General features: G+C 47.3%; 1 protein-coding gene across 6 annotated transcripts in view; it reads left to right on the top strand.

Annotated features, from left to right (window-relative positions):
• GRIN2B (glutamate ionotropic receptor NMDA type subunit 2B) overlaps nucleotides 1–22,269 on the top strand; it is a 339,667-nt gene that overhangs the window by 12,678 nt on the left and 304,720 nt on the right. For 2 of the 6 annotated variants that reach the window (XR_013231308.1, XM_077339265.1), the window contains exon 1: nucleotides 12,202–13,087. The exons of 2 other annotated variants lie outside the window; for them this stretch is intronic. The gene's annotated coding sequence lies outside the window, so the exon portion shown is untranslated. Of the gene's footprint in view, nucleotides 1–12,201; nucleotides 13,088–13,182; nucleotides 13,256–13,923; nucleotides 14,064–22,269 lie in introns of those variants that run through there. 2 more of the 6 variants (XM_077339268.1, XM_077339267.1) reach the window with 2 other exon arrangements.

The raw sequence follows: 22,269 nt of genomic DNA, 5'->3' as shown, positions 1-22,269 counted from the left end.
ATTCTCTTGAACCTACTCCAGAGCTATTGTTTCATACCTCAACTACCAAGCCTTCCCTATGTTGGCATTCTACGTCTAAAGCAATTAAGCTCTCTTGATCTCGTGAAATGTGTGGCCAAGTTTTAACTCTGTGTCCAGGGCTGGATTTTCCTATAGGCTAACTAAGCTTCAGCCTAGGGCCTCAAGATCAAGAGGGGCCTATATTCCACATTTTTTATAAAGGTTAGTACCAATCACAACATGTTTCATTTAACATATTGATATATATCACAGTAATGATGTATTTTATTATCTCTCATGTAATTTACAAACTTAAAAATGGGAGGTGAAAGGGCTACATAAGTGGAATAGCCTAGGGCCTCTTTTCATGTAAATCCGGCCCTGTCTGTGTCAAGAGAGTAGCGGGCCAGGCATTTTTCTACCTTCGCCAGGCCCGGCTACTAGTGCCCTACCTGTCCCCTGACCACTTGGCCACAGTGATCCATGCGACAGTCACCTCCAGAATAGATTTCTGTAACTCGCTCTACGCAGGCCTACCCTTGTCCCTGATCCGGAAACTACAGCTGATACAAAATGCAGCTGCCAGGGTCCTCACTGGAACATCCTGGAGGGCCCACATCCAGCTGGTGCTGAGGCAGCTGCATTGGCTGCCAATTGTTGCTCGGATCCGGTTCAAGGTTTTGGTTTTAACCTTCAAGGCCATACGCGGGTTGGGACCCACATACCTGAGGGACCGCCTACCGCTCTATGCCCCCCGCAGGGCCTTACGCTCTGTGAGTGAGAACCTGTTGGTCGTCCCCGGCCCAAAGGAAGCGCGCCTAGCCTCGACCAGGGCCAGGGCTTTTTCAGTCTTGGCCCCTACCTGGTGGAATGAGCTCCCGGGTGATCTGCGGACCCTGCGGGATTTGTCAGCTTTCCACAGGGCCTGTAAAACGGAGCTCTTCCACCAGGTCTATGGTTGAGGCTGGGGTCAGCAAATCAGGGACATCGCTCCCCCCCTAGGAGTTGGAGTGTACGCTACTCCCCTATCCTCTTCACTTCTTAATAATTGGGGGAGGGATGGGATTTTTAGCCGCCATGTTAGTAGATTGATATTTTAATGGGAATTTTAATGGGATTAGTTGTTGTGACCCGCCTCGAGCCTATCAGGAGAGGCGGGAAATAAATCTAATAATAATAATAATAATAATAATTCATGCTGCACTCTTATGCACACATTAGCAGAAGTAAATTACATTACTTCCAGGAAAATGTGCAGCCTTCCTATGCTGGAGGCAAAAGGGAGGAAGATTAAATTTTGACCATCCCGCAAATTAAGAAGTTAACAATGTTTCCCCTCTTCCAATGCATATTCCGTTGGAAGGTGGAAGTAAATAAATTATAATTGAAGTATGAGGAATGGCCCACCTTATCCAGCAAGTAGGAAGTATATTTGCAAGTGGCTAATGTGATATGACTGTGAAGAAGAATTAAAAATCCAAGCCCTTTTCTGTAATAAGATTCCACCATAGAATACCTACAGATCATTGGCATGTTATGCATGAAATCAGCCAGAGTGTTCTCTTAGTTCTGTGGATTCTGTCCACCCTTTTCACGTGCAATGAGCCTCAGTCAACCCTTGCCTAAAATCTTTACTAAATCTTTTCCAAGCAGTCAATTTTTGGCTCTTAATTCTCCTGTAAGTCACAGGGTATGCAACTAAAGTTTTATAACATCTATTTTCCTTTACATTTCACTGTGAAACTCTTCTCTTGTGCTAAATAAAGAGCAACCTACATGTCTTTTTTATGGTATTCATAACTATTTGTCTTTCTGATCTCTTTTTCCTTTTTACCTTATATTTTCCTGCAGAGAAAGCCTGCCAGTCTTACTCAAGCTAATAATACCAACTCAGTGGTCTCCTTCCATGGTTATGGTAAAGGAGCAATTGGTCATTGATTTTTTTTAAAATAACCTCCCCTGGTTCATCGCCCATTTTCATTTGCAATAAATCCATACATATTGACTTTTCAGAGTCGCATTCAAACCCTGGGCATAGGTAATACAGTATTTTCCTTTGAGGATGGTAACAACAATTAAAAACAAAACAATTCTCTACAACTCCACCCTCTGCCTGATTTAAAATAGGGTTTAAAAACCCTATTTACCTTATGTGCAGAATCTAGAGAGAGCTCCTCAGAGCAGGTAACACAGTTGTGGAGCACACTGCCATGTATGAGCTTAAAAAGCATGCAGCAACAACACAGGCAGTGGATAGCTTGAAAAAGTCCAGATTGCTTCATCCTACTTGGGAACACAAAATGATGGGCTGTGGTCTAGTGCAGACTTTCTAAAAAAAATTACCATTGAGAAACCCCTGAAACATTCCTCAGACTTTGAGAAACCCCAGAAGTTGCATGATTGTGCAGAATATGGTTGGGAAGCATAGCTATGTTTAAACCCAGCTGGGACCCTTCCCCTTCCCACCCCCTTCAGGCTCACCATTGGCCATTTGAGGAGGGGAGGCAAATCAACATGATCATAAATGGTCATATCATACACACACATTAATTAACTCCCACACATTTGGGAAACCATTCCAGGGCTGTCAAGAAATCATAGGGTTTCACGAAACTCTGGTTGAGAAAGTATGGTCTAGTATGTCAAATAGAAGACAGGAGCTCCAAGCAAATGGGTGATGGTGGAAGTCAATAATTAGACCTTGCAGACTCATAAATATGCTACTGCAGAGGCTGCGGGTGTTAAGACATGTCATTGCACACATATAAAAGTATAGCTAAGGCTCTGAGCTGCCATGTTCACCTACCAGTGGTGCCAGAATAAAAATGACTAGTATCAAAGTGTAATGCCCGTTATTTGGGGAGAGGTGGTGTATGGTTTGCAGCCTCCTATGGGATATTATCAATTGGGCTGTAAACACAATTCTTCTGTACAATTAACGCCTTCTTTTATATGATTAAATGACCTCCATGTGGTCTAATGGCAGAAAGTAAACAGGTGAGTTCTGTTGGTGTGGAACTAAAGCAGCTTCTGCCCTTGTGTGCTTGGCATTATTTCATCCATCTCCATGGCTTCCACTCTCAAAAAAGTCAAAGGAACAGTTAATTATGATGCAGAACAATGCCTTCATGCTTGACAGGCTATCCAAATGAGTTTCCAGCATACGGCCAGCTCCCAGTCCTTCCTCCGTCATTTAGCCAGGTGCCATTTCATTTAGCTGTTTCAGTTGCAGGTGGCCTTCCTGACTGCCTCCTCCCTATAGAAGGAATCATAGAGTTGGAAGGGGCCATACAGGCCATCTAGTCCAACCCCCTGCTCAATTCAGGATAAGCCCAAAGCATCCTAAAGCATCCAAGAAAAGTGTATATCCAACCTTTGCTTGAAGACTGCCAGTGAGGGGGAGCTCACTCACCAAGGAAGTTCCAGCACCCTGAGAGAAGAAGCTGTACTCCCTCGGTGGCAACTGCTTTCTCCTGCTGTCATCAGCCCTCTCTCTAGTTACCTTATTCAAGGCATCTCTCTTTGCTCCCAAGATGGATGCAATATAGGATCTTCCCCATTTCTCCCTCCCCACAGCAGCTACTTCATAGAATCATAGAGTTGGAAGGGGCCATACAGGCCATCTAGTCCAACCACCTGCTCAACGTAGGATCAGCCCTAAGTATCCTAAAGCATCCAAGAAAAGTGTGTATCCAACCTTTGCTTGAAGACTGCCAGTAAGGGGGAGCTCACCACCTCCTTAGGCAGCCTATTCCACTGCTGAACTACTCTGTGAAAAATTTTTTCCTGATATCTAGCCTATATCGTTGCACTTGTAGTTTAAACCCATTACTGCGTGTCCTTTTCTCTACAGCCAACAGAAACAGCATCCTGCCCTCCTCCAAGTGACAGCCTTTCAAATACTTAAAGAGGGCTATCATGTCCCCTCTCAACCTCCTTTTCTCCAGGCTGAACATTCCCAAGTCCCTCAAGCTATCTTCATAGGGCTTGGTCCCTTGGCCCCAGATCATCTTCGTGACTCTCCTCTGTACCCTTTCAGCTTTATCTACATCCTTCTTGAAGTGAGGCCTCCAGAACTGCACACAGTACTCCAGGTGTGGTCTGACAATGGGACTGACATCTTGTGATTTTGATGTGATGCCCCTGGTGATACAGCACAAAATGGCATTTGCCTTTTTTACCGCTGCATCACACTGCCTGCTCATGTTCAGTTTACAATCCACAAGTACTCCAAAGTCTCGTTCACACACAGTGTTACCTAGAAGCGTATCCCCCATCCAGTAGGCATGCTTTTCATTTTTCTGACCCAGATGCAGAACTTTACACTTATCTTTATTAAATTGCATCTTGTTCTCATTTGCCCATTTTTCCATTGTGTTCAGATCTCGTTAAACTCTGTCTCTATCTTCTGGAGTATTTGCCAGTCCTCCCAATTTGGTGTCATCTGCAAACTTGATGAGTAGTCCCTCCACCCCCTCATCTAGATCATTAATAAATATGTTAAAAAGTACTGGGCCAAGCACCGAGCCCTGAGGTACCCCGCTACCCACCTGTCTCCAGTCTGATGAAACACCATTGACAACAACTATCCACCTAAATATCTGAAAATCCAGATTGCAGTCCTTCAACTTATCCATCAGAACATCATGGGGAACCTTGTCAAAAACTTTACTAAAATCCAAGTAAATGACATCAACCGAATTTCCACGATCCAGCAGACCTGTTACTTGGTCAAAAAAGGAAACCAGGTTGGTCTGGCAGGACCTGTTGGAGACAAATCTATGCTGACTTCCTTGGATCACCAAATTGTCCTCCAGATGTTTGCAGATTGCTCCCTTTAATATCTGCTCCATTATCTTCCCCACAACAGAGGTCAGACTCACTGATCTGTAGTTTCCCGGGTCATCCTTCCTCCCTTTTTTGAAGATCGGGATAATGTTTTCTCTCTTCCAGTCCTCCGGGACATCTCCAGTCCTTAAAGAGGTCCCAAAGATTATGAACAAGGGTTGTGCAAATTCTCTGGAAAGTTCTTTGAGCACTCCCGGGTGCATTTCATCCGGCCCAGGGGATTTGAACTCATCCAGTGCAGCTAAATGCCTCTCGACAACCTCCCTATCCATGTTAACCTGCCACCCAGACACTATCCTTTGGCTACTCAGGGAAAGTTGATTCCTGGAGTTTCAGGACCTATGTGGAGTACTACCCAAACAGATGGGAAGAAGGAAGGGGTGTAAAATTCCTCCCTTCTTCCATCGACTGAGTTGCACTGACGGAAGAGGGTGACTTTGGCCCTCTCCTCACTGCAGGGGAAAGGAATGTGGGAAAGTTCCACAGCAGTCTGTGGGTTCCCCAATGGACCACTGGATCCCAACCATGTTCTCGCCTATGGTGGTCTGGACTCTTTCTGTTTGGTTTGTATGTTCCAAAGAATCTAAATGGCATTAGAATCCAGAAGAACCATTTGATAGACTTGACATTGATGTTTTAATGTACATCTGTAAATACCTTTGCTGCGAAGCTGAGATTTTGTGTGACTGAGTGCTAGCTGCATGTCCAACATAGGTTTGCAGACATGGTATTCTGTTTACATATTATGACTGTTTTCCAGGGGATATGTGGTAGGCAGGAGGTGGATTTTCTGTTGTATACAGTGTGAACTGATGTTGATGACCATTTTAAAGGAACAGTCAGTGAACCTTCCTCACTATTTTCCAAAGGCTAAAATCCAAACCAGCAGTGCCAATTCTTTATAAAAGAATGCCTTGGAAATGCCCTTTCACTGTTGGGTTTGTGGTTGAGGGTGTCACCCCAAGGGTGACATGACTTGAGGTCTGAGGCAGGATTGAAGCAGGCAATGTAATTGACCACTGTATGCCTAGATCATCTCTGCAGGATCCAGTCAGTTTCATTTGAAACTGATCAATATTGTGTACTGGCAGGAAGAGCCATTGTTTAGCACTGTATATAAGTTGGGTTTTTCAGGGATTTTTCAGTTCAGTTCAGTTCTGTCTCTTGTAGCATCTTGCTGAGATCACAATAAATAGCTGACTGAACTCCCAGTGGTCCTGACTTCCTTCCAACCTACAAATTTAACATTCACCTTCTTAGATTATTGTGGGGTGGGTGGGGGAAAACAGCCTCACAATAGTCAAGAACTTAAGAATTGGAAACTTTTTAGGAGTGTGGGAGGAAGAAGAGATATATTAGGTCCTAACTTTCAGCAGTGAGTATCTTTGTTGCTATTTACTTGTCAAGGAATTAAAAGCAGAAGGGAGATAACTATGTTGTCAACTGCTTTGGGTCCTCACCAAGGGAAAATGCAGGACAGAAATATTTAAATGAATGTAATTAGCTAGTTTACTTCTAAGGGTACCCAAGGCAGCTTGTAAGTTAAGATGAAGCAACATTTTCATAACTCTGGTCTGTTATAGGTACTAGTTGAACAAATGCAGGGCTGACAGTTTGATTTACTTTCAGATTTGCAAAACATGTAGAGGCTTTTTCAACTGTTTTAGGTTGCCAGCTCTGGGCTGAAACATTCCTGGTGATTTGGGGAGGACATGGTTTGGAGAGGGAGGGGAAGGAGAAGGGCTACAGGGGGATAAAATGCCATAGTTCAAAGCTGCAGTTTTCTCTAGAGAAACTGATCTCTGTAGCCTGGAAATCAATTGCAATTCCTGAAGATCTCCAGCCACCACCTGGAGGTTGGCAGGCCTAAACTTATTGTTCTATCCTTGGGGAAGACATAACTTTGTATCAGTGGATGGATACCCAGAATAAATTCTGAACAAGTTGAATTAATCGTTTATTATTTTGATACATATGTATATCTGTGGGAAATTTTGTGGCCATAAGAAACCACAAATTGAAAAGTTTTGGTATGATTGTGTAGATTTCACATAAATGGGCCTATATAAGACAACTGCGCCTAAACCTTCTGAATCTCTCAGATGTGGGTTTGGCTCACTTTGGTGAGCATCTCAGAAATTATATTTTATCTTAAGGTATGCAAGTATTTTTGTACCATTTTGGTTCTTTTAAATGTACTCATTTTAAGAATGATCAGATCAGATTGATTTTTAAATAGTCTTAAAATATAAACTTGAATGATCTTTTGCTGTGATACAAGGTTTTCACTTGACACCCAGAATAAGTACAATTCTGAATTTTCTTCAGCCAGAGGGCTGTTAAACCTATAGAGAATATAAAAGAAAATAGCCATTTCAATATAGCCTGTTGATTTAGTGGTTAATGTGTTGCTATTAGAACAGGATGAGGCAATGGAGGGTATATTGACCAGATTTGGACACTAAATTGGGTGGGATGGCTAATACCCCAGAGGAAAAGACTGCTGGATAGACTGGAAAATTGGGCCATAGCCAACAAAATGAATTTTAATAGGGAGATGTGTAAATGATTACATTTGGATAATAATAATGCAATGCATAAATATAAGATTTATTTATTTGTTAGATTTATATACTGTCCTCCCTGAATCATAGAATCATAGAGTTGGAAGGGACCTCATGGGCCATCTAGTCCAACCCCCTGCACTATGCAGGACACTCACAACCCTATCGCTCATCCACTGTAGCCTGCCACCCCCTTAAGCCTTCACAGAATCAGCCTCTCTGTCAGATGGCTATCCAGCCTCTGTTTAGAAATTTCCAAAGATGGAGAACCCACCACCTCCCAAGGAAGCCTGTTTCACTGAGAAACTCTGTCAGGAACTTCTTCCGGATGTTGAGACAGAATTTCTTTTGAATTAATTTCATCCCATTGGTTCTGGTCTGTCCCTCTGGGACAAGAGAGAAGGCTCAGAGCGGTTCACATAAAACAGAACAGTACAGATGACATAGATTTACAATAATGAAGTGAAACAACAAGCAACATGGAACAGCAGAAAAATGTAAGTTGAGCCGACAGTGTGATATGGCAGCAAAGAAGGCTAATACAATATTAGAATTTGGAGCAAGGTAAGTTATAATACCACTCTATTTTACATTGGTTAGACCTAATTTGAAATATTTTGTCCAGCTGTGGGTGCTGCAGTTCAAGAAGGATATTGACAAACTGGAAGGTGTTCAGAGAAAGGTGACCAGTGTGGTTGAGGGGCTGGAATCCATGCCTTATGAGGAAAAGTTGAGAGAACTGGGTATTTGTAGTTTGGAGAAGAGGGCAAGAGATGATATGATAGCTGTGTTTAACTATTTGAAAGGTAGACATGTTGAAGAGAGGCCAGCTTGTTTACTGCATCTTTACAGACGAGGACTATGAGTGATGGATTCAAATTATGGGAAATGAGGTTCCACTTAAATATTAGAAAACATTTTCTGATGGTGAGGGTTGTTCGTAGATTGAATATGCTGACTTGGAGTCTCCTTTGTTGGAAGTTGTTAAGAGGAGATTGGATGAGCACCTGTCAAGAGTGTGTTATTTTTAAGTCCCTGAGAAGGTCAGGGCTGGACTGGATGGAACTTTGCGGTCTCTTCCAGCTCTGTGTGATTCTGATTCAGGCAAAGAGAACCTTTGTATCTGTTTTAGTTGGGAACCCAAGATTAATTTGATATCATAACAGCTCTGTTTTGCTGTGAAGGTCTGGATGCTTCTTTTTGTGTCTAAGCTCACTCCTCTGTTGCTGCTTAATAGCTATGCTTACAAAAGTTTTTTTATTGTCATGTACAGAGCACAAGGGCCTCTTGTGGCGCAGAGTGGTACGGCAGCATACGTGCAGTCTGAAAGCTCTGCCCATGAGGCTGGGAGTTCGATCCCAGCAGCCGGCTCAAGGTTGACTCAGCTTTCCATCCTTCCGAGGTCAGTAAAATGAGTACCCAGCTTGCTGGGGGATAAAATGGTAATGCCTAGGGAAGGCACTGGCAAACCACCCCATATTGAGTCTGCCATGAAAACGCTAGAGGGCGTCACCCCAAGAGTCAGACATGACTTGGTGCTTGCACAGGGGATACCTTTACCTTTACAGAGCAGTAGGAAGAAATTGAGAGGATATATTCTTGCTCTTTTTGCAACTGATTGTTGCTCTTTGTATAAGCTGGGAGATGGAATGCTCTAACCAAACTCTCCTTCCACTCTGTCTTCTCCATCACACAAGTAATACTGTTTTCTCTTCCTTCTTCTGAAAATGTGGGCACTAAGGCTGGAACAAAATCCTGTCAATTTTTTAGGGGAGCCAGAAGAATCCTGTTTTTGTTTTCTCCATTGGCTCTCTTGCATGTGGTCTTTAACTACTCACAAACTTCCTTCTTGCTCTGCGTTTCAGTGACCAGCCAGCCAGCCTGCTGCTGCTTCCTGGACTACCAGTCCAAACAACTTGTGTGGCAGCACCTTTCAAAGTTTCAAGATCTGGAGTCTGATCATAAAAAAGCTAAATGAGGCTGAATGCCTGTGGAGAGAACCTAAAATGGATGGGTAAATCATTGATGCTGTTGGACTGTTCCTGCATGGTTGTCACGGAGGCTTGCCATGGCTATCACGTGCTATATGACCTAAAGCCTTATGAGGATAGGCTGTGTAAGTGTTCTCTGCCTCAGCAATTCATGTGCTGCAACAAGGGATAGGCAGTGGTATGTGTGCAAGGCTTCACACCACACAACCTGTTCTCCATGTGGGAAGGGCACATGAGAAGCTGAGGCTTGCTTTGCAGTCTATCAACCTAAAGCTGTTAGGAGTATGCTTCTTGGAAACTGGGCTTAATGTCTAACTTTGTGTAGGATTAGAATGAATATCTACATGCTGTAACATGGCATGGGCCTTTTTGAATCATCTGGAAATTAAAGGTTACTAAATGGTGGGAGACACGTGAACTTTCCCCAGCATTTGAATGCCTGTTGTGCTTGAAGCTGAAATACCAGGCAGTTAGAGTGATTTTGATTATGCAGCTAGAAGCTTCCGGGGGATGGTGGTTATTTCGGATTAATTAGCATGGAGTGTAAGGATTTGATCTTGCATCTGTGGCATCAAGGGGAGTGTGAACTGGAGAGGTGTGGGCAGAGGTTCTCCCTGCCTGCAAGAATGCAGAGTAAAAAAAGGGCCCCCTCTGCTATGTATGGGGAAGATTCAGGTCAATATTTGCCTACGATTAATTTGCCATTGCTTAGCTGCAGCTGATACTGAAGGTGGCAATTAAAATGCTAGGCTTAATTATGGAGTATCCACATGGATCCTCACTCATTAGCTTCCATGGGCCAAGTCTTGCTAGACTGTCTCTCCCCACCCCCATCTTCCTCCACCACACCAACCTTCAGATGGGCATCAGATAAGCTCCAGCATAATTAGCAAGATGGAGGAAAAAACACACATACTGGAACAGGATGGATGTACTTTAAAAAATGACAGGAATGGCCATTGGGAACAAGGGGCTTAAAGACCCATTACAGAGAATGGAAGTCAGGATGCCATTGACTTGCATGGGATCCACTGAAATACAAACATTGCAATGGAAATGTGGAATGTATTATGAAATCTGTCCTGGGTCTGGAATAGCAGCCACCTGCATGAACTGACAGTCCCTGAAACTGGAATCATTTTTCTGAGACTGGAATGATGCTCCTTGGGAGTAGCACAAGTGTTCTTACCCACCACTGCCTCTGGCAAATACAGGAAGGATTCATAAATGAAAATTTATGCTCACACTATTAACTGTGGAAGAAAACTGGTTTAACATTATCTGTAGCTAGGGCCCATCATTCCAGTGGCACAGCTCTTCTGCTACTCCCAACGACCATCATTCGGCTCTGTGGGCCTGTCATTCTAGTCCCAGGACACTTGTGCTAATCCCAGGGATTGTCATTCAGCTGGCGGTGGGGGCTGTCATTCTATTCCCAGAATGTTGATTCCAGGGCCAGCCTACACTGGAGGCTGTCATTCCAGAGCCAGTGTCTCAGAAAATCTATTCTGCGATTTCACTGCAACTTCTCTTTGTTGTAAAGTACTTCAGTGGAGCTCATACATACAACTCAGTTGGCCTTCCTGGCTCCCTTTATGATCAATGGGCTTTCAGGACTCTCCCACTGATTACAAAGAGCATCCCTGCCATTCTTTTTCATACCTCCCAGCAGGGCAGGCAGGAAGCCTGGAAGGAGGGAAATGCCCTAGAGGCGGCTTGAGAGTGAGGCCCTCCTCCAGGCGGAACGGCTGCCCCCTCCCACGGCACACCAAGTCCCATGCCATTCCCTGCCGTCTCCAGGAGAAGGCGCTCAGAGGTTGGACTAAGCCTGCGGTTTTGCCCTGGGGTTACATGATGCCAGCAGCTGCCTCAACCAGTGGCCCAGCCTTAGAAGGAAGGCAGCAAAGAAAGTCCCCCTTCGTGTTAGAGCAGGGAAAGCGGTGGCTCCGGTGACCCACGACTGGGAGGGCTGGTTGACCCTGGGCCCTCGTCTTCTTGCGCCCTCCCTCAGCTATTCTCCCATCACCACTAGTTAGGGACATGGTCAGTGGGCTGACTCCCACAACGTGCCTCTCTCTCTCGGTCTCTCCCTCCTGGCTTTTCACTTGCCTTCGCTGACCTTCCAGCCAAAGAAATCCATGAGATCGTTGCATTAGAAAGGGGAGATCTATATAATGTGACAATGAATACAGATTTTGTCCCATTCTTCTGCTTTGTCAAAGAAGATCTCGAGTGAGTTTGAAGAAGCAAAGACTCAAGCCCCCGCCCCAGCCCTCCCGCGGTAGCCCCCCTGTGCCAGTTGCCATGGTGGGAGGGGGCTCGTCGGTATATCGTGGAGGGGGAGGGGGTCTTCCTTATCGCGCACTCGCTTTGCTGCTTCATTTGCGTGCGTGCCAAGGGAGGCATCAACCTGGAAAGATCGTGAAGCAATAAGCCCGAGTCGCGATCCCTCTGCCATGCGCGCAGCTCCGTCTAACAGGCAGCAGCAGGTTCTATCGATCGGAGGGGATCGCTGCGGCCGGAGAGCTGCCATTTCTCCGGCAGGCACGTTGTAGGCGATGGCCATAAGTCAGCGATGCTACGGCGCGGCTGGCCTTGCGTGCAACGCCACGGGCGCGCGTGTGCGCGTCTCGCCCCCACGGCAGCAAGGCAAAATGTGCCGGTCGTGATGCTCGGTTGAGGCCCCCTCCCCCCCTTCCCATTCATTCCCACCGGGGGTGGCGGCGGGAAGGGAAGGCGAGGCGAGGGCGGGGGGAGAGCCCGCCGACATGTCAGCAGCAATGCAGATGGGGTTGGGAACGGCGGCGGCTGGCCACTGAAGCGCTCCTCGCGAGCGGCGGGCTGGATCGCGTGCGCACGCGCTGGTGTGTCCGCGCGCGCGCGGGTCGGTGTGGCGCGGGGTTCCTTGGCGGCGGCGTCTCCAGTTCGCCTCGGCGCCCGTCCCAGCGGCGGCAGGGCTTGAGCACCTGGGGACCCGTCCTCGCCGCGGGCCAGCCGCCCGGCCACCCCTCCTCGCCGCGGGCCGGGGCCGGGAGATGCGCTTTCCTCCCCGTCCTTCGAAGCGTGCCAGCGTGGCGGGAGGCGAGCGCGCCGGGCTCTCTCACACCCATCTCGCCCGAGCGGCGCTGCCCCTCCCTTTCCCTCCAGGAGGGGACGCCGGGGGAATCATCATGCTCCTCGGAGGACCCGACCCGACAGCCGCCACGCCGCGACTCCGCTTGTGCTGCCGCTGCCGCCGCCGCTGCCGCCTCTGCTGCTGCTAGGGCGCCGGGAATAGCGCTCGATCCCTTGCACCAGCCGAAGAACTGCCAGGGCTGGTCCCCCCGCCGCGCGCGCGTGTGTGCCTGTGCGTGCGTGCGTTTAAAGGAGCAAATGGAATGATCTCTTTGGAGCCTGCCGTTTACGAGCCTCCTTGCCACACGCTCTGATTCATCTCCCGAGCCGCCCTCTCCCCGCTCTGGGCGCTTGCAACGCCGCTCCGAGGCACACGAGATCGTTGCCGCCGCCGAAGCTTCGCGCAGGGAAGAGATTAGGGGGGGAAAAATCGCGCACCCCCCTCCCCGTTTGCGCCCCCAACCTCATTCTTCTTATGTGGATATGCAAGCAAGAAGAGGAGACTGGATACTCCCAACATGCTCACTCCCTTAATCTGTCCGCCTAGAGGTTCTGCTTCTACAAACCAAGGTAAGGGGGGGGGGAGGAGGAGACACTTTTTGGGGTGTGTGTGTGTGGGGGGGGGGTTGACCACGGGCAAATAGCGGCTCGTCGTTAGTGGCTGCCATGGAGGAAGGACGCGGGGGCCGTCCGCCTGCTCGGCTCAGGCAAGAGCCAGCCATGCTGTCTGGAGAGCAGGTACGGCGCGTTGATGGGGAGCCATTCAGACATGTTGATTCCTCCGGAGATTGGGGGGGGGGGGGAGGAGGAGGGGAAGAGCCACCCCAGGAAATGGTCGCCTGGAGGGTCTTGTCGTGATGCCAGAGGAGGCGGGAGGGGCAGGAGGCAGGTGTGTGTGCGGCGGTGGCGTTGGGAGGGGGGGGGCAAAATGGCCCCATCTGTAGCAAATTCCCTTTGTCTCCTCGTCTCCCCCCGCAGCTCCAGCGACTGGGTGGCATCTTTCTGGCTGACAGCAACACGGTGGGTGGGTGGGGATCTGTGGGGATGGTGCATTCGGGCTGGAGCACACCAGGCCCCGGCCGTCCTGGGCAGGAGGGCCGCTGCATGGCGAGCGCTGGCCATGGGGGGCCGGCCGGGCGGGCGGGCGGGAGGCTTCGCCTGGAGCTGCGCTGCGTGCAGGTGGAGGGGCTCTTTTCAGTCTAGGCACGTCAGTCGGGAGGCATACTACGAAGGCGCCCCGCGCTCCTGGTCGTGCCCGCGGGAGGGAGAGACGGAGGGGGCCCAGCCCAGCCCAGCCCTCTTGCTCCGGGGCGGCGGGGCTTTTCAGAGGAGGGGGTGTCTTCTGCAGCGCAGGAGCCATGCAGCCGCCTCGCTCGCTCGCTCACACGCGCTCCCGAGGCTAAGGGCTTCTCCCGGGCGGCAAAATGGCTCTCTGGCTGCTGCCGGGCTGTGCCTACGCGACGCATTCCGGTGCATGCCCGCCGGAGCCTGGACGTGCTCGCCTCTCTGTAAGATGGTGGCAAGACAAAGGAGGGCGCGCTGTCGTGTGAGTGGGTGTGGAGGGGGGAAGACGGGCACGGCCGGGTGGGCAGCGAGGCGGGCGGCAGCCTCTCGGTGGAGCGAAGGCAGGGCTGAACCTGGCCTCACCTGCCTCGGGCTCCTCGCCACCATCGCCCGCTTTGCCCGTGCCGTGCCGTGCCATGCCAGAAGGCGTCCTCCGCCGCTGCCCGCCCCTCCTCCCGTAGCAGCGAAACGCCGCCCGTGCTCCTGAGGCAGAAGGGGGGCGGGCGAGGAAGGCCAGCCCCTGCGGAAGCAACACTTGGCGGTGGGGGGGGGGGGGAAGGGAGGGCTCCATTCATCACCACCACCACACCCCCTCGGGCTCTTTCCAGGCGGCCGGCGCCCGCGGTGGAGGTTCCTGCTGGGTGCCCGGCACCCCCGCTCTCCCCCCTCCCCAGTTCCTTCCAGCGGGCGCCCTGCTCCTCCCCCCCCCCGTGTTCGCGGCGATTGTAAGCGGAGGGGCGGGGGCGAGGTAGGATCCCCCACCTCCAGCCACGTTCGCCTGGCGCGCCTATAAATAGCCCAGGATCTCGGTGACATCTGCCTGCGTCCCCCTCGTCGCGAGTGGGAGGCTAAAGTTTACCTGCGCGGGGAGCGAGGCAGCGGGCGTGTGTGGTGAGGCAGGAGGGGCGTGGCCAGCGCTTCCCAGGGAGGGGGCGGGGCCTTCGCGCTCGGCGCCCGAGCCGGCAGGGGCGCGTGTGTGCCTGGAGCGCGGCAGCTCCTGCAGCAGCGGCAGCCGCGCGGCTCTCGGCTCCCCGTTCTTGCAGCGCCCCTCCAGCGGCTGGATCCTGCCACGGAGCGGGGAGTTCGGCGCCCTCCGTAAGCCTTTCGCCAGGGGCCGCGGGCCGTGCGACTCTGCCAAGCCGGTGGGGCGGCCGACGGCCCAGGAAAAGCGGATCGCTGCCGTCCCGCGGTCGGTGTGCCCGGCTGCCACGTTGAGCAGCGTCTGGCCAGCGGGTGGGACCGTGTTGCTGGGCGGCATCTGGCTCCAGCTCTCTTGGCGGCAGGTTCAGGCTCGGAAGCCCCGCCGCCATGTGCCTCCTTTTCTGGCGACTTTCTTCCCGGCAGTTAACTGTGTAGGCAAATGATGCTTAGAAGAGCCTTCGCTTTACACTTTGTGGTTCTCATGGGACTGCCCAAAACCATTTTCAGCAAGAGACACTAAAAACACTTTTGAGCCAGCTTCCTGTGAATTGCTTCCAGTTTAAACCTGGAAAGGAATTGAAGAGCCATTTTTGCTGAAGGTGGCTTCTCCTTTGGGATACCCTTGCACTATATAGCAGTATAAACATAGACACAAGTATGAAAATACTTTGCTTAGGATGTACATTTGATTTATGAGTATTTTCTCAGGACTTTCTTTTTTCCCACCTCTAGGTTTTGTGGAATGTAATTCAGTTTAACTACTGCTTCTGCCTTCTAGCAATGAAATTTGCGTATCCATGTAAAGGGTGCAAGGCTCAGATTTGTGAGTCCTGCAGGAAAATGCCCTCAATCAGCTGTTTCCTACTTTGTATCTTATACTGACAACATTCACAAATAATGCATTAGAAAGGCTGCAAGGTTTAAATGTACGAAAACAGGACATATCTGTGGTTCTACCAAGATCAAAGCAATATGGAATGGGGCAGATACAACAACTTAATCCCTTACTTTTACTCTGAGAGTTGCCCTTGTCACAAAATAATTTGCTCTGACACAGTTTTCCTTATGAATCTTCTGTGAAAAGGGTTAGGGGCAGATGGAGACCTGTAGCTCTAGGCCTTCAGCCTTTAGCTGTACAGGTCGATCTTTTTATTTAACATTGGAATATATTTTCAGGCTTCACTTTACACCTAACTTCTAGCTCTATTTATAAAACAGTTCTTAAATATAAAATTACAGACAAATAAATAAAATAAGTAAGAATAAAGAGTCATTTAGAAAGAGGGAACAGAAGATGAGCCTCTGCAGTAACAGAATGGCGGTTTGATATATATCGCTCTGATCTGGGTAGCCAGTCTCACAAACTAAGCAGAGTTAGCCCTGGCCAGTATGTGGAAGCCCTGAGCTCCAAGGATTGCCCGGCATACCACCTCTGAATGTCTCTTGCTATGGAAGCCCCATGAGGACATATCTCAGCTGTGACTTTATGGCCAAAAAGGAAGAAGGGAAAAAAGAAGTATATCAAATAGCTAATGGGCAGTCTTTCTTGCTTATGCTCTAAACCAGGGGTAGTCAACCTGTGGTCCTCCAGATGTTCATGGACTACAATTGTAGTCCATGAACATCTGGAGGATCACAGGTTGACTACCCCTGCTCTAAACCATCATGGTCTAATGGTTAGCATTGAACTAGGACCTGGGACACCCAAGTTTGATGCCACTCTATTACACTCTACCGCAAAAGTCACTGGGTATCCTTGGGTGAATTTTACGCACTCAAGAAATACCTACCTCACAGGGCTGTTGTGATGATAAAACAGATGAGAGAATGTTGTAAGCTGCTTTGGGTTCCCAATTGGGGGTTTGTGTGAGGTAATTAAAGTAAGTTTTAAAAAGCCCCTGCTGATTGATACTTGCTCCTTGCAGAAGCTTCAGAAATCACATCTATGTGTTAGTATAAGAAAATAGTAAACTATCCTGTAAAAGATATGGCAGTAAAAGGCGGCGATTAAATTGAAGATAAGGCAAACGATGGCAGTAATTTGTGCTACCAAACTGATCACAGCAGCAGGATCACACGAAAGAGATACCAGCATCCATATTTGTTAGGCAAATACGTAGAACATAAATGTGTAATGTATCAAAGTAAAAATTTCAGTTATACTTGCTGAGGCAGAATACAGATGAACAGGTAGTACAACCTTAAGCATGTAACAGAAGCAGCAAAGGCTCTGTCAGTACAGACACAGATCTAGAGGATATACACTATACACACCGATACAGAGGACTACATCCACTCTGGACAACCTCTTCAGTACAGATCAACCTATGGACTTACATACAAACCTATGTGATAAATTTAGATTGAAAGATGTTGTAAAGTAGCTGAATAGATACCTAGGAAGTATTTACTATATATTTAAGTAATTGTTACATTCTGTTAACACATTTTGCTCCCGAGATCCAGAATGACTATATAGATATGAGTGTACAGTTAACAAGCACATGTAAAGACAAACTATATAACCTTATTATAAACCCACCCCTAAATATTGGTACAAATAACATGGGTGGAAAAACACAGATCTAGATATTCAAAGCCAGAAACAAGCATATCTACAACAAAGTATACAGAGTAGAAATTAATTTGTTGGTGCTCACGATGCCAACCTGCTTTACCCTACAGCTGGGAATACATGAAGTAATAATAAATAATGGCTTTGAACTTCTATAAAACCATGACACTGAGGACTGTCTCACACATTACATTTACATTAATCTCATTGTAGGAATCCCCCCCCCCCGCTGTACATCTATACTGTCGATCACAAATCTATTTTACCATGCTGTCATAATTACAGACATTCTCATAACCTATTTTTAATTATATGTTGGTGCACATATTTCTAGATGGATACTTTTTCCATGCTGGAAAAATCTCACACATGAAGTGATATGTACACCCCCCCCCCCATACGGATAGAGCATCCAAATAAGCAGGTGTGACTTCTGGAGAGCTTTGCAACTCCACAGTTCAATTTAGAAATTAAGATTGGAGACTGGAACATACATAATTTAAACTGAACAAATCCTTTCTTTCTGTAAAACATGCTCAAACCAGCCTGCATTGTACATTACTGACAGAAGCAAAATCATCGCACATATATGAATGACACGCATTAAACTGATGTGTAGAAATTTCCAGACCTGCAGAAAAACCAATCCAGGCTTAACATGTGGTAAAGTTCCTTAACAACCAACCCATTTATTATGGCATCAGATTCTTTAGGTAACCTGGGGTTTTTTTTCTGCAAAAGGTCAGGTTATGGTAACCAAGGTAAATGTTTGTACGAGGAACAAGTTTTGATTCATATCTTATGGCAACGTATCGATGATTTATACATGCACTTGAGAGCTATACCTAAACAGTGGTGCTGCAAATGACATTTCCTGTACAGGTGGCTATGATGGTGTGTAAAGTGTCATCAAGTCACAATCCTTCAAGGCAAGAGACATTCAGAAGTGGTTTGCTGTAACCTGTCTGCCTAGGGATTATTCATTTCTTTGTGAAAGCAATTGGCAACATTGGTCCTTGTGCAGAATGGGCAGTCACACCTACCCATGTGGATGCTTCACCTCTGAATCCTGTGGAATTTTGAGGACAATTTTATAGAAGAATCCTTTCTGCCAACATGGTCACCATTGGGGGCTGGACCTCAGTGACAATTATATTTTCAAGCAGGTGCAATAATCCTTTGTTCACGGAGAATGCCTTCCTTTTTCTTTCCTTCCTATTGGGAACCCCCTTGCTGTGGCTGTGGGTTCAAATCCTCGATTAGCTACAAAGCCTCGGGCAAATCGGACTCTCTGCCTAAAAGTGGCTGAAGCTCTTGGGGAGAAGGGCGAGATACACACGATCTTCTTCAGCGTTATACAGAAGGAGCGAGGCATGGCTCTCTGCTCTGAAGAGCGAGCGCATCCGCTTTCTGCTGCAGTCCGCCGCTACAGGTTCCGCAAGACCCACCGCGGATCGCGCGTGACTCCAGGCTCCGACGAGGCTGCTTTGTCATGCACGTCCCTTTTCCTCCCCCCCCCCCCACTCCGGAACGACCACTTTCTCCTCCCCGCGCCCAGGAGCGCCTCGACGCTGCTTGCCTTCGCCGAGGCTTCACGAGGCGCTCGCGATTCGCAGAGCAGGCTGTGCCTCGCCTGCCTGGCCGCCTCTCCCCGCCCGTTGGAGCTGCGGGCCCGTGCGGGCAGTGGCGCCCGGGCTCTTGAGGGCTACTTCGGCACCCGAAGGGGAGCGCGGCCCGGTGGCTGCTCTTGCTGCCGCCACGAACCTTCGCCCACCGGCCGCTTCGTGGCTCCCCCGCAAGTCTTTCCCCACAGCTCCGGCCTCCTCACAGCGCTTGTTGCACCGAAGAGGATGCTCCTCAAGGTGTGTCAGCTGCTGCCCCGGGCCCCCTCCTATTCCTTTTTTACATGCACGCCCATCTCTCCCCCCCCCTCCCCATCCCATATATGCCCACAGGTGTCACTCTCTTGCTTCACCTCCTAGGATGTAGGGTTGCCAGCTGCCGGTTGCGAGATTATCAGATTTTGGGGTGGAGCTTGAGGGGGCTGGGTTTGGTGAGGGGACGGACTTCACTGGGATGTCATGCCATAGAGTCCACCTTCCAAAACCTCATTTACTGTAGGTGAACTGATCTCTGATGCCTAGAGATCACTTGTATTCCTAGGAGATCTCCACCCACCCCCTCGAGGGCTCTTTGCTTAAAACACTCTTTATGCCAGATGGAAACAGGACGCTTAAGGAGTGGTTAAACCAATCAGCTATTGGTTTCTCTGTGATTTTCAGTATCACACATGTTTGGGTCGATCGCATTATTTTAAAATGGGGAACTAAGAAATTAATTGTTCTCAGTTAATTATCCTGCAAACGAAAGATATAGTGTCTGTATCCGTGAGGAGGGTAGACTGTAAAGTAAATATGTATTTAATTAAAGTGAAAAAATAGGGCAGTTCTGAGACACTTTTACTCAGAGTAAGCTCCATAGGAAATGTCTGAGTAGGATTCTGAGTCTTCCTGTTTAAGGATTTCTCCCTAAAACTCTTATGCCATCATTCTTTCACTCTGCCACACCTGTCTATATTTGAAAGAACACTTCTGCTCTTTGACCAACAACTTTTCTTTTCTTCAAAGACACCACATTATTTGTGAAACTGCAAGACATAATTTGTGACACTGCCAGGAATTCTGGGATGCTTTTCTTGGGCTGTATGCTGCTTGGTACCCCTAGAAATACTGTGTCTTCAGTAGAATTGGTTGTGCATGGGTACCTCAGCTACTGGTACCCATGCCCTCTCAACATCCTACTCCTGTCCAGTAAAGAATGTATACGGCAAGAACACCGCAATCCTTTCCTCTCCATGCCTTTGGGCCACAAATCACTTTGGTTATAGCCTCTGTCAAAAGCACAGCATCTGTTGGCTGATCTATGTCTTCTTAGAGAGACTGAGTTGGATGTAGCCTGGGCAGACTTCTTTACGTGCTGTCATACTGACCGTTTATGCACTGGAGGTTTCATGCCGGGCTGCAGGCTGGAGTTTTAGTTGTGGCAGGTTGCCCCACCTCTTCCTGCACCCACATGGGGGAGCATTTGGCCTGGTGTGCCTCATCCGCCCCCGATTTGTGCTCCTGCATGGAAGCTGGGGCAGTGAAGTTCCCAGTGCATAATCGGTCACTGTGAGTAAAGGATCCATGTGGTAGAAGTAGGAACATTGAGGGTGCTGGAGAGAGAGGATGCTGCATGAGCTTCTTTGTTGCTTTCCAGGGCAGTTAAAAAGCTTCAAGGCCAGTCTGAAGAAGGACTTTGGCTGTTTGGATATTAGGGATGTGTATGAGGAGGAAACAAAGGCTAACTCTTTGGTCTTGAGGTTTCATTCTCCTTGTGACTTGTTCAGTCTATTTTTTGAGGCTTTCTTTCTGGGAGTCATTGCTAATCAGACTCAAACTATCTTTTGCTCAGTCTGTGCTGTAGAAGTGCTGAAGCACTTCTGATAGCTACTTAGTGGTGCTATTTTGCATGATGATTGTTTTATTTGCAGATGTACAAACAGACTATGCTGGAAACAAGCACTCTGGAAATCCAGTCTCAGATTTCCAGAGAATCCCTGTTCTTCAAGATCATTCTTTTCCTGCCTGCTCAATTTCAACTAGGAATCTTTCTCCTGTGTTTCTTTGCCGCATCCCAATAATTATGAGATGTTATTTTTCCAAACTCTGAAGGGTATCACATTCTAAAAGGAGGAGAGAGATTACTAACGAATAGTTAGATTACTAACTATTAGGAGAATATCTCCTGTCATTAGCTCCTATTGAATAAATGGTCAATCATTCTAGAATATTATCAGGCAATCATACTAACAAAGAATGGTTTTCCCTGGCACTAGGTGAACATATACAAAGGAAATTGAACAGAATAATAGTATAATTTCAAATTTGCTCTCTAATTATATCTTATTTTTCCCCTTTTGTTCATAGTGAGATACTGAAAGATCTTTATCAAAGGCCAGATTATAATTTCATGTAATTGTTGAACTAAGTGGATTCTAATACATTTACATTTGTGTAGATACGTTTATGCATAGATTTGCGGGCAAAACCTTTATACATAGTGATGTTTTATATATATATATGTGTGTGTGTGTGTGTGTGTGTGTGTGTGTGTGTTTGTTCATTTATTTCTTGGCTTATGTAGTTATTTGGGATGATCTCACTTATTTTTACATGACTAATAATTTCAGATGGGAATTATTTTTGCCTGTCAACATCTGTAAGTAGTCAACATCCACTCTGAGTGGAGTAATTACACTGGATCTTGTTTTAAACTGGTTATTCCCCCATGATTACTTTCTATTGTTGGCAGCCTTTAATGTAAATATATTGGCCTTATGGATTCATGCATCTCATGGAACTTTATGCCATAATAATTTTTGGTCGTCTTCATTTTATATTAACATAATTGGTATGATGTGGTGGATGCAATATTGAATTAGAAAAATAATATTGAAATACTGAAAAACAAGTTTTTGTTTCCCATTTTTTATCTAGCTTGATTGCCAAATAAAATTTTAAACAATCACATTTCAAAATTAAAAGTTGTCGAAACGAAATGGCATATTCCAAATTCAAGCTCTTGTTAGATGGTTTCAGGCAAGTCACAGTTGCCTGCCCTAGCATGCTTCATGGTGATCTGACAAGTATTTATTGAGATAGAATAGGAAAAAGACATTTGTGCTGCCTAATTGTGTGCTGAATATTAAATATACATAATTGTACTAAGCAGTGCTCAGTTGGAATTAAATTTATTACAAACTTTTTGTGATGCAATGCTTAAATTGTATTCATGTCCATACTGATTAGTGTTTGGGTGTTCCTAATGACATTATGAAAGTGTTGGCTAATAGCTGTTTTTTAGGTATCTGGAAAGTAATTTCAAGTAGCTTAGCCTCTTTGATTTAAGGACAGTTTATTTTCTGGAGACC

Source organism: Paroedura picta, chromosome 5 (genome assembly GCF_049243985.1).
Source record: "Paroedura picta isolate Pp20150507F chromosome 5, Ppicta_v3.0, whole genome shotgun sequence".
Lineage (NCBI taxonomy): Eukaryota > Metazoa > Chordata > Lepidosauria > Squamata > Gekkonidae > Paroedura > Paroedura picta.
The sequence above is the reverse complement of the archived record's forward strand: the minus strand, read 5'-3'. Positions and strand labels throughout refer to the sequence as shown.